The 13,704-nt window shown below is 42.9% G+C and overlaps 1 protein-coding gene across 13 annotated transcripts in view; it reads left to right on the forward strand.

The window, feature by feature from the left end:
- The window catches only part of mast2 (microtubule associated serine/threonine kinase 2), a 216,824-nt gene that overhangs the window by 154,368 nt on the left and 48,752 nt on the right, over nt 1–13,704 (forward strand). The window lies entirely within an intron of this gene.

The raw sequence follows: 13,704 nt of genomic DNA on the forward strand, positions 1-13,704 counted from the left end.
TGGTGTGTTCCGACGGCCTGGGTCGGTCGGTCTGTCTGTCTGTCTGTCTGTCTGTCTGTCTGTCTGTCTGTCTGTCTGTCTGTCTAAAGTCCGCAGCCGTAACACACACACACACACACACACACACACACACACACACACACACACACACACACACACACACACACAAACACACATGCCCAACCCCGATCGCCACACGCCCCACCCCCCCAAGGTGAATAAATAATAATGTAAGAAATTAAAATCCCTAAATCTATCTATCTAATCTATCTAATCTATCTATCTATCTATCTATCTATCTACATATATATATATATATATATCTGTCAAGCTCTTTGCCATAATAGCCGATCTACAAGCTCCAACACCTCGCGCTGCAGGCGTTGTGACCTTGTAGATCGGCTACTTTTGGTGTGAGTGAGTGTGTTCCGACGGCCTGGGTCTGTCTGTCTGTCTGTCTGTCTGTCTGTCTAAAGTCCGCAGCCGTAACACACACACACACACACAAACACACATGCCCAACCCCGATCGCCACACGCCCCACCCCCCCAAGGTGAATAAATAATAATGTAAGAAATTAAAATCCCTAAATCTATCTAATCTATCTATCTATCTATCTATCTATCTATCTATCTATCTATCTATCTATCTATCTATCTATCTATCTATCTATCTATCTATCTATCTATCTATCTATCTATCTATCTATCTATCTATCTATCTATCTATCTAATCTAATCTAATCTAATCTAATCTATCCTTTGTTTACGTGGTATGCTCTTTTTGCCAGACCCAAGGGGTCGGGCTTATATGAGGCTTTGTACCTGTTTCGTCCATACATGGGCATGGTCACTTTGTCCTCCGGCCCCAGTCCAAAATAATTCTGTCCCCCAAAAAAGTCTGTCCATACATGGGCATAGAAGGGACACACGTCGTGCGAAGCCCGGCCATTCATGGGCATAGACACAGGCTGACACGTCATGTGAAGTCTGGCAGAACCAGGTCTCCTGGTCTTTTCCCCCTCTACACCGATAGCTCTCAAAAATAGCCGATCTACAACCTCACAACGCCTCACGCTGCGAGGCGTTGTGAGTAAATCCTCTAATAGTGACCTCTATTCAATTAAAACCCGGCCCTCTATTAATGACCGGGAGCGCCTTGAAATAAGCAATTAAAAGCCTCCCTTCTAATAGAAGCCGACCCTTCTATTACAATCCTCTTTTTTCCACTCTTTTTTTTAAAGTCTGAAGACTCTCGCCTCAGCTACTATATACGCCTGCCGTCGGTTCAAATCACAGTGACACAGAGTAATGTATAAGACAACATTTCAGTAAAGTACTTGAGTAAATGTACTTAGTTACTCCTCTGAATGGTACAACTACCGTAACAGCGGAATTTTACACGTGCGTAATTACGCACGTATACGTGCATGTTGTAACATAATAATACACAACGTGTACTGTACCTATATAGCTCACTGTAGGCTAACATTCTTGGGGGTCTTCTTAGGGACCCCCAAGCTCCTCCTTAGCGCCACCTATGGAGCGGTTTCAGAAAAGAAAAAAGGAAACTTAAAACAAAGACAGCGGTTTCAGAAAAGAAAAAAGAAAAAAAGGAAACTTAAAAAAAAGACTGCTGCTGTTGGCATAGGCTATCAGGTCGATTTCGGATACCGCTGTCTCTCTATAGGCTATACCTGCCAACCTCAGACCGTCAGATAAAATGACACTTCTGTTCTGGGGGGGTGGGGGGGATGTTCATCAGTGTGGACGATTATTGTTATGCAGTTATATTTATCGTACTTTGGTGTGAACAGACTTTATAGGTTCGACTCATCTGCCTAAACGTTTAAATTCCAAATATGAATTGCTTACCTCATGGCCAGGGATGTTAAAATTATGTTCGGGCCCTCCAAAGTACTTGTCTCGTCCGTATTGTTCAATAAAAATACTTTAATCCGATCGGTGGCCATTGTCTCATAATGTATATGAGTGATACACCTCTCAACCATTGGGGTCACGTATTTGAAAGCACATAGAGAAAATACGGAAGAAATGTCCACCAATCCGATTCAAATGTTTTTTATTGAACAATACAGAAGATACTGGTATTAATGAGTAAACGTCCATAAATGTAACATCCGTGGCCATGAGGTCAGCACTTTATTTATTTGAAATATGAACGTTTATGTGATTTACGGTCTAAAAAGGGAGACATTGCAAACAACAGGTTGAAGTTCATCCATGACTGTCATGATATGACATTGATGTTTCAGGGCTAAACTCGTTCATGATTAGGCTACGCCGTTCTCAAATAGATTAGCCAAAATAAATAAAATACTGCGGCACTTGGGTATGCACGTTTTATTACTTGATGCTTTGATAAGGGCAGTCAATCCACATAATCAAAGCTGTAACGTTATGCGTTATGATCATATCAATCAATGAAATTAGATATTAAAGAAAGGAGCCCCACAGTCCGTGTATTATGGCCGGTCCAGTAAAGCAGCTGTACAATGTAATCAAAATGTTTTAAAATGTCCAAATTTCATACAAATATTTTGAAATAACCAGATCTACAAGCTCACACAAGCGATGCATTGTGACATTGTAGATTGGATTGATGCCAATGAAAGTTATTAGCAGAACCTTTTTTTTTCTTCGAATTTTTATTATTTTATTTTGTTGACTTCAGAGCCATGTTGAACAGCTGTGCCAGAAGACTGCAGATATGGTCGATTGATCGGAAATTGACTTGGTGCCATGAGAAAATAAGGAAATAAATCTTAATAAATTACAAAAAAATCATGACTGATACCAAATTAAAATATAACCTTTAAAGATCATATAAACATTAAAATGATAAGAATTGAAGTAAAATTGACAAAGATCTGGCTTAATGAAATCTCAACTTCAATGTGCAAAAAAAAACAAACTCCGCCACAGTCCACGGTCGGCGGGTCTGTAGGAGGTTGCTTAAAGGTCGGTACCGTCGGTACTGCGTCGGTACCGTCGACCCGGTCGCGACGCTTCCGTGGCAACGTCTGTGAAAGCGTCGGTGCGTCGGTTAAAGGTCGGTTCTGTCGGTAGTCCGTCGTCGCGACCGGGTCGGTACCGACGCAACCGGCACTGTCGCGGCCTGAACCGAAACCGTCGCGGCCTGCACCGACGCAACCGGCGCTGCCATGATGCAGTCGCTACCCGCCTTCATGGCACCGCAACGTGTATTTCTGATCCATCGACCATATGCACTCTTCTGGTGCAGCTCTTCCCCTCCCCCCCCCACCTGCGTGCCCACCCCCACCGGGACCACCCCCCGGACCCCCCCACCAAGCCGAGGGGGTGACTTATAACAATTGTAGATCAGCATATTTTGCGCATGAGACAGAGAGCAGTTGAGATTTCATTCGCCACATCTCTGGCATTTGTACTTGAATTCTAAAAAAAATAATGTTTCTATGATCTGACAAGTTTATATTTTGATTTGCTATCATTCTAGTTTATTATTATTTATTTTCTGTCTTTATCTAACGATATCAATCAGATTTTTGCCACGTGCGTAATTATGCACGTAACATAATAATACACTATCTGTCTATACTGTACATATATAGCCCATTGTAACCCATATAAACCTACCCTAAAAAAAAAGGCGTGTCTGTGTGTCTGTCTGTCTATCTTTAAATCTATCTAAATATCTATCTATCTATCTATCCCCCCCCCCCCATAAATAATATCAGTCCAGTAATGACAGCCCCGAATGTAAGCTCCCAACACCATGATTAGCAACACGTTGTTCAACAAATAGCAGATCTACAAGCTCAGTTATTGTGAGCTTGTAGATCTGCTATTTTCAAATAGCGTATGTATAAAATAGGTGTGAAGTGGTTATTGTATGGTTCATAATATAATAATTTATATCTGCGAAGTGTAGGATTATTATAATTATTATTCTTATATTATAATTAAGAAAAGCGCATCGGTTAGTGTGATTGAGTGCCTCCCACGGCCTGGGTCTGTCTGTCTGTCTGTCTGTCTGTCTGTCTGTCTGTCTGTCTGTCTGTCTGTCTGTCTGTCTGTCTGTTGCATTTGACCAATGAAATGAATGAATTCCTAATTTATGCACGTGAAAACTTCTGCCAGGCAGACAGACAGACAGACAGACAGACAGACAGACAGAGGCCTTCGAAGCACACTCACTCACACCAAAAATAGAGTGGGCATTAGAGACATGTGGGCACTTGGAAGAGTGTATCCAATTTAAACATCCGCAGAGATGAGAATTACGTATCTGCCCGTCCGTCCGTCCGTCCGTCCGTCCAACAGACAGACAGACAGACAGACAGACAGACAGACAGACAGACAGACAGACAGACCCAGCCAGTCCGTGGGAGCGCACTCAATCACACTAACCGATGGCTTACTTTAATTATAATATAATAATATTAATTATAATAATCCTACACTTCGCAGATATTAATTATTATATTATGAACCATACAATAACCACTTCAGCCCGATTTTATACAAACGCTATTTGAAAATAGCAGATCTACAAGCTCACAATAACCGAGCTTGTAGATCTGCTATTTGTTGAACAACGTGATGTTAATCACCGCGTCGGGAGCTTACATTGGGGGCTGTCATTATTGCTGGACTGATATTATTTATGGGGGGGGGGGGGGGCAGCTGTATATATTGCTGGAGATAGATCGATAGATAGATATTTAGATCGATTTAAAGACAGACAGACAGACAGACAGACAGACAGACAGACAGATCGATCTACAAGCCAATCTACAATCACTAATCACCGCGTCGGGAGCTTACATTGGGGGCTGTCATTATTGCTGGACTGATATTATTTATGGGGGGGGGGGGGGGGCAGCTGTATATATTGCTGGAGATAGATCGATAGATAGATATTTAGATCGATTTAAAGACAGACAGACAGACAGACAGACAGACAGACAGACAGATCGATCTACAAGCCAATCTACAAGCTCCATCGCCTCGAAGCGCATGCGTTGTGAGCATGTAGATCGGCTATTTTTTTGGCAGAGAGCTATCGGTGGATGGAAAAATATATACAATATAAGGGGTCCCTGCTTCATCTCTCTCTCAGCTAGGGGGTCCTTGGGCTGAAAACCCTTGTGACAGATGATAGATTAATTGACAGATAGATACATAGATAGATAGATAGATAGATAGATAGATAGATAGATAGATAAATAGATAGATGCATAGATAGATAGACAGATAGATAGATTATGTTACGTGGTGGAAATAAATTACAGAAAATAAGAAAATAAATTACTGATACCAAATGAAAATATAGACTTTACAGATCATATAAACATTGAAATTATAAGAATTCAAGTAAAATTCAGAAAGATCTGGCCGAATGAAATCTCAACTGCTCTGTTTATTACGCGCGTGTAAATAAATGAAAGAAAATAAGAAAATAAATGATAATAAATGATAATAAATTCATGCCTGACACCAAATGAAAGTATAAACTTTACAGATCATATAAACATTAAAATTATAAGAATTCAAGTACAATTGCCAGAGATCTGGCCGAATGAAATCTCAACTGCTCTCTGTCTCATGCGCAAAATATACAATTACTATGAGTCACCCCTTGGGTGGGGGGGGGGGGGGGGTCCCGGTGGGGGGGGTGGGGGGCACGCAGGTGGGGGGGGGGGGGGAGAGCTGCGCCAGAAGAGTGCAGATATGGTCGATGGATCAGAAATTGACGTTGCGGTGCCATGAAGGTTCGACTCCGTTGGTGGGTCGGTATGGGGGTCGGCGGGTAGCGACTGCATCATGGCAGCGTCGGCGGGGTCGGCGACGGTGTCGGTTGCGTCGGCGCAGGCCGCGACGGCGTCGGTTGGGTCGGTTGGGTTGCAACGGCGTCGGTTCAGTCGCCACGGCGTCGGTTGGGTCGCCACGGCGTCGGTTGAGCCGCGACGGCGTCATGGCAGCGTCGGGTCGGTTTGGGATCTCGCTCTTCCTGCTAAATGGGGCCAAGTTTATTTCCTGTTGCAGTTTTTGTGAATATTCTGTAGCTGACAGGAAATAAAACTCAGACCCAAGCTGTTCCCGATCAACCAATGTGTGTGCGTGTATCCAGCGCTAATGTCCCAAACCAATGGTCAGCTGGTTATACTTTGTTGAAATATGGAGATGATTTGATGTCATATTACTGATGACTGATGTCACAATACTGACCACATGACGTGGTCAGTACCACATCATGTGGTAAACTCCCTATAGGGGCTTCCAAATGGACCCTTACATGTCTGTAACTCTGAGAGTACAAATGGAACCAAATGGAGAGTGAATCCAGAGTTAGAATAGAATAGTCCCCACTCCTTTGGGGTGTTTTTTCGTCACTGTATATGTATATGTATGCACAGTCGTGAAATTCGTCATCTGCTTTTTACCCATCCTATAACAACTAGGAGCATTGAGCAGCCATTTGCTCAGAGAGCCGGTGCTCGGGGAGCAATTAGGGGTTAAGAGTCTTGCTCAAGGACACACATCGACACATTGCTGGCCTGACCTGGAATCGTACCTGGGACAACCAGGGGCCCTGGCTCCACAGGCAGGCTCACTAACGCCCCTAAATTACGGTGGCCCTTGAAATTGAGAATTTAAAGAACCACCAGTATTGTAATTGTATAGCAGACGTTAAGTCCACAGACCAGCTCTGACAGTGTGATAAAACGGTTCCAGAAACGGTTCCAAATGTGATGGAACCGATTCCGGTTCCTCAATGTTCCTCCTAATAAACTCAATAAACTTGATAAACTCAATGTTGGGTCCGGTTCCTCCAGTTCCGGACCCATTGCGACGCGTTGTGAGCTTCTGGCGAATGATCCCCCCAGGCCAGAATAGGGTGTGTGTCAGGTTTCAAGTGGTTATTCTATTCCTCCAGTCCTTGAGATTCCTCTCATTTATTATCTCTGTCTCGCACTCTCTGTCTTCCAGGGATTGTCATTATGGCGTCTATCTCAGGACTTGATTATTATTATTTTTTTATAACCTTGACATTTTAACTCTCTCAATGCCACGCCCCGACATATCCCGAGTTTTTCCCGAGTACCCTCAGTGCCAGCACGAGAAATCCCGAGTTTTTACTTTTGACTGTGGTCGCGCTATTCTGTATATTTTTCATGATCACTTTCGCTTCCTGACTACATCAGACATACCCGGAGCCGGATGTAAAAAAAAAATTTCATTTCCGGGTCACGTTGTTTTTCTCCGGTGATTTTCGGCCAGAATAGGGAAAGTCACGGTTTTTCACACGGTATAAAAAGCGAACGGAGAGGTCCACGTCTACTCTCTTTGGTCTGGGTGACGATCAGTCATCGTAGTCGTGTATCGCATCGTAATTTAGCCTGATCAACGATTATCGAAAATGTCAACATCCGGTTCTGACCGGATATGACGTGAGCCTGTTTGGGAGGGGGCGAGTGAGCCAGCGAGATCATCAATGTGTCGATTTGTTGCTCTCTACTGGTAGAACTGTATTATGGGTTTAAAACCCCAATCAGATCATTTATTTGAATGAAAAATTACAAAATTTAAAAATTTAAAAAAACGCAAATTCCTGGCAGTTTGGGAGTACTTTATGAAAATACTCTTGGCACTGAAAGAGTTAAGAAATAGGCCTAATAAATGGCAAATAAAGAGCTTTGATTGAAACGTTGGAAGTCTGTCAGGAGTCTGTCTCGTTCCCTCTATCTCGTCTGTCTTATGTCTCTTTGCCCTTCTTTTCTGCTTTGCGTTCTCTCTCCCCTTCCCCATCTCATTTTCCTTCTTTGAACCTATTTTTCTCTTTTTTTGTGTCTCACTCTCTCTCTCCCCTCTCTTCTCTCTCCTCCTCTGTGGTGGTTGTCGTTCGTTAAAGGTCAGCGTGGTGATTGGCAGGAAAAACGCTCTGGTCTCTTGAAAGCGACCACTGTTGAGTCTTTGTGGCAGTAATAACTCTACCCCTGTAGAGAAGTGAGGCAGGGATTGTGTGTTGTTTGTGTTGTTTATTTTTGGAGGCCATCTTGCTCTCTACTATGGAAGTACTGTAGTTTTATCCTTCCAGTTTTTCTGATCAGATTGTCCCTGTAGTTACAGAGAGAGAGAGAGAGTGGAGATTTACAAGCGTGTCATTGTGCTGGTGTGTTATCATTGCAGAAGTAGGTCACTGTTGGTGCGGAAATTACACAGTGAAATCCTCAGCGTTAAACTCATTCTGAGAGTGTATAAATGGAACCGAATGGACCCTCCATTTGGTTCCTTTTGTACACTCTCTGGAATACAAATGGGTAAATTAACAGTGAGAATTTGCTGTGGTCGCTCCAGTACAAGTCCCATAACGTGAGAGAAATGTAGCAGATTCCTCTATTAGGCTGAAAGCCTAACACACGCGTCGCTCTCATTTTCATTTCATTCGGCTGTGTTGTTGAGTCTGTAAGCGTGAATACTGTCATAAAAAACACACTTCCATGAGGGGAAGCCGCAGTCGTCGCTCCAGTGAATCTCAACAGGGATTTGATCCCCTCACTGGGGAGTCTTATTAGCCTTGACGCAGCCAGGAGCTATGCTTTACCTGTATGGCTTCACACGGGATCAGAGTGCAATTTCACGCTAGGAAGAGAAGCCAACCTTTTAAGGCACTCAGGAACAAGCATTTAGGAAAGTTTGTTCGTCTGTAGCTGCTCTCCATTGAGCATTAAAAGCTTGGTTGTTTTATACAGTCTGTGGATTCAGCGCTGTTCAAAGCAGTATTGGCTCTGTTTTGTACCTAAACCGTTGCTATAGTAGCTCAATTGAAGTGGAAAAGCAGTGGTCTGGTTTCACCCTAACAAGCCTCTAGTTTAAATATCAGCTCCGGTCCAGCTTGTAGACGTGATATTTTCACTATTTTTAGAAAATAAATAATGATAATTAATCGTAATGTAGGCGAAAGCGTGAATGAATGGTGATCTTGGTTTGATGTCATATCGCTCAGGCCTATGATGAACCACCAGCTCAGTGGCCTTGTGGTTAGAGTGTCCGCCCCGAGACTGGAGGTCGGGGTTGAGTTATACCAAAGACTCTGACAAATGGGACCCAGTGCCTCCCTGCTTAGCACTCAGCATCAAGGGTTGGATAGGGGGTAAGTCCCTGCGACATATTACCGTCATGTCCAGGGGGTGTACTAGTACATCAAGCTGCCTCACGCTTCAGAAATAGGAGATAGGCTCCTGCCCTATGGGCCTCATGGTTAGGCAAGGCTTACTATGATGTACCACAACTTCTACTGTTGGAAGCTGTGGGAAGTCCTCAGGGACAGATAAGGTGCTACAGCTCCCTGCTCGAAGGCACTTCAACAAGGGTTGCTGAAGCAGCGCGATGCACTTCTCATTAAATTCAAGTACAGAACACTTCTTTCTAGTCTTGGTAGTTTGGAAATGAGAAGCAGTGTGCTTCCGGTAGTAAGTTATAGCATATATAGGCTATGCTTGCGTACAGCCTGCCAGCTAGAACAAACATACTAGAAATCTCCCGAGCCTCACTAACATTTAGCTCATGTCACACACCCGGGTTTGCAGAGTTGCATTACCATGGCGATGCATTTCCAAATAGCACTTTAGCCTTCCTTGACACACAGACATGTAAATACACAACGCATGCACACAGTCGCACACTCTCTCTCTCTCTCTCTCTCGCTCTCTCTCTCTCTCTCTCTCTCACACACACACACACACACACACACACACACACACACACACACACACACACAGTTTGTTCACTTCGATTTCTCTGCTTGACGTGGGATGGGATTTTTGTTACTTTTTTCGCTACGTTTTTTTTACAAATGTTCGCATGCACACGCAGTCGCGCACTCACGCGCACACACACACCATGAAGCCATGGAGTGTAACACAGTATATTGTGTGCTTATTCCCCCAGTTCCTTGTAATAGCCCCTCTGAGGCCATTTAAACAGAGCTTTGCCTGATAGATGCCCTCACACACACACACACACTCACACACACACACACACACACACACACACACACACACACACACACACACACACACAAAGTCTAAGTCTTGCACATGCCTACAACATTTATGTGCTCTCTTGCACGAGCACACACACACACGTATGTGGATAGCTTCTCGTGACTGATGACACGCACGCACACGCTCGCTCACACATGCTCACACACACACACACACACACACACACACACACACACACACACACACACACACACACACACACACACACACACACACACACACACACACACACACACACACACACACACACACACACACACACACACAGTTTCAGACCTTTAGTTCCAGTTCAGCTACCGCGAATGAGGTCCCAGTCTCTCCCAGTCTAACAGATCGCAAAGGCTCATATTAATATAAGACATACCCGGCCCTTGCTATAGGCCTGTCAGCTGCATAATTAATGTGGAAATGTCCAACTACTCCATCTATACCCCCTGACTCCCACCCCTCCATGCTATGCTTCAACACACCCCCCCCCCCTCCCCCCCAAACCCTCTCTCAGCCTATCCATGTGTGTGTTTGAAATTGATTTGCATTCTCCTCCTGAATTATGAGTTGACAGACTTGCACCCGACGGCGATGTGTTATTCTACTGTACACCGACTGCCCTTGAATATGCTTTATTCCATGTAGGCTGTGTGTTTGTTCGCGCTCTGTGTTGCTTATTCAATATTCCATATGGTAATCTGAAATAGGGCCATCTATTTTTCCCACCCCTAAGCGTCCCCAGACGACAATAACGATGTTAGCACCTAGAGGAAATTATTCAAACAAGGCCACAGATTGGTTATTTACATAGAAATACTGTCATGCGTTGGGGCTTTTGGATGTATTTACAATGTGAAATTAGAATCTCAAAATCTATTTTGCAGCCTGTACCCACATACATAACGGGATATGGTTATGTGTATTGTAGATTACTTAGAGCAGTGGATGAACTCTTGCCCTTAATTTCTGTTTTGTACCAATCATCTCATTGATGCCCGATTCATAATAATTTGTTGCATGACTTGTTTTTTGTTCTGCTATTTGCGTTCTGAGCTTTGCTATTTGTGGCACACAACACGTCATACAATGGATTATAAATCAAGTATTATTCATCTGTAAACTTCTGTTCTTGTTCTTGTTCCCTGCTTGGCTGCCCCCCGGCCCCCTCCTCTTATCCTCGCCACTTTCTAAAGTGCTATCTCCTCTCCCAATATCTTTCTCATCTCACATGTCGCTGTCTCCCTTTTTCATCTTCAAATGGACATTAGAAGTCTGGTCCCATTCTGTCTGTGTCGTTGTTTCTCACTCTCCCCTGTTGTCCAATTAGAGAGGTAAACGGAGTCCCAGCTCTGCTCATCTTTCTCAGTGTCCGATCGTTCTACTCATTCACCCAACGAGTGTTCTCCATCAAAGACTCTGTCTCTCTCTCTCTCTCTCTCTCTCTCTCTCTCTCTCTCTCTCTCTCACTCACTCACTCACTCACTCACTCACTCACTCACTCACTCACTCACTCACTCACTCACTCACTCACTCACTCACTCACTCACTCACTCACTCACTCACTCACTCGTAAACACACGGGCCACAATTGTAAAATGACTTGAAGTCAGGGGCCACAAAGACCATGACAACAAAACCGTTTGTTGTGAGCTATAGGTCCGATAGGACAAAATAATGGACACATTATGTCCATTATGGTAACTTACAGTATTAGGGCCTGCTTCATACTGCATTCATGCATTTTGATGTTTGATAGGAACATTTCTGTGTCAGTTCTTGGTGCACAGGCTAAGATTTTGATATTAAGAAAATAGGAAGTAGATATTTGTCCTTGGCATAGAAGCAGCTCGTATTAATGAAAGTTTTTTTCATTAGTTTTGAGCACCCAGGTGATAAGAGCACAAGCTCTTATGATGTGTTTGAAGTGGATGAAGATGGAGAAGATGGACAAAATCCACACAAAACTAATCAACATAAAGGAGCACAACAGGGGCTTTGAGTGCAGTTCATCCATCACGAGTGGATGTTGTTAATTACACCAAAGACATTATTCTCCTTATGCACCCACTAGCGTGCCGTGTATGTGTTAGTTTTGTGTGGACTTTGTCCATCTTCCATCTTCTCCATCTTCATCCACTTCAAACACATCATATGAGCTTGTGCTCTTATTACCCAGGTGCTCAAAACGAATGAAAAAAACTTTCATTCATACGAGACGCTTCCATGACAACCAAAATTCAAAATGTTCATCCTGTACAACCAACCATCTAGTAAAACATTTTTGCATTTAATTTTACATTGGAACATGGAATATGTTCCAGGGACCACAAGAAAGCTCCGCTGGGGCCGGATTTGGCCCACGGGCCACCAGTTGAATAACACTGCCCTACCTCGTAGGGTGGGGGGCTACAACTATATTGTATAATTATGTATAAAATTGTGTTTCATATGTATAAACAGACCATGTTATTGTGCATTCAATACTAAGCTATTAAAATAATACAGATTAATATATTCATGCTTTTATTTTAAACATGTACAAGGTACAGTGAGTAGGGTGTCCGTACCACTGCCATTTATAAACATACCTTATTATCTGAGAACCAATGTCAATACTATCAACAATCTGTCAATTGCACAATAATGCACAAAAAGTAAGCTATTCAAAATGGACAGAATCATGATTTATTTTAAACATAAACATTTAAAGACAAATGGACATTTTTGAAAAATAAATAAATATATTAAACATGTTTTATTATAATTATTTTTTAATCTAATCTAACAACAATTTCGCGGACCCCCTGCAGTACCTCCACGGACCCCCTAGGGGTCGCGGACCCCCTGTTGAAGACCTCTGCACTAGGGTCTGTTCTTCTTTCTCTGTCTTCACTTAATAGCCATCATTCTTTTTGCTCAAGTCTTTTAAAAGAAGAATGAAGATTGGAAGTGAGTGCAGGGGTTTGATGGATGGTTTTTATTGTCACTGAGAGGGAGCTGGGATGAAGGAACTTGTCTCCCGAATCTCAATAGACACACACACACAGATAGACACACACATGCACCAATGTGACATTTTTTTCTTATGCTAATAAGCTTGGCTGTTTATGAGCTCAGTGTACGTCAGTAGAAAAGTTTTGACGGGGGTTCGATTCTACCTGAGGTGACACTTAACCCATTAAAACCGGGAAAGCATCTGTGTCATTTTCAGGTCTTAATGGGTTTAAAACATGTGAATGTGTGGACTCTGTGGCCATTTAGTCCGATTTAGCTCTGAATTTAATATTTTATGCATTTTAAATCTTATTAGGATGGCTTAGGATTTTATTAGGTTATTCATGCCTCAAGTCCCACCACAAGAGGCCTGCATCTGGTTCAGCTGTATATTGATCTGGGCCACAGTCTACAGTACCTCACCATGCTGTTTTTATTGATTCCAGTAGCACTTATTGACTTGACATTGCAGCAGATAGATAGATAGATAGATAGATAGATAACCTTTATTGTCATTCAACTCATACATGAAATGCATAAATGAACGAAATGAACAAAATTTGGTTCCACTGGCTTACTATGATCTAGAACTACTCCTAGTTAAAAGAATACGAAAATGCTACAATACTAAAATCACCACTAATAAATGT

Source organism: Gymnoscopelus braueri (genome assembly GCF_963280865.1).
Source record: "Gymnoscopelus braueri genome assembly, chromosome: 6".
NCBI classification, from domain to species: domain Eukaryota; kingdom Metazoa; phylum Chordata; class Actinopteri; order Myctophiformes; family Myctophidae; genus Gymnoscopelus; species Gymnoscopelus braueri.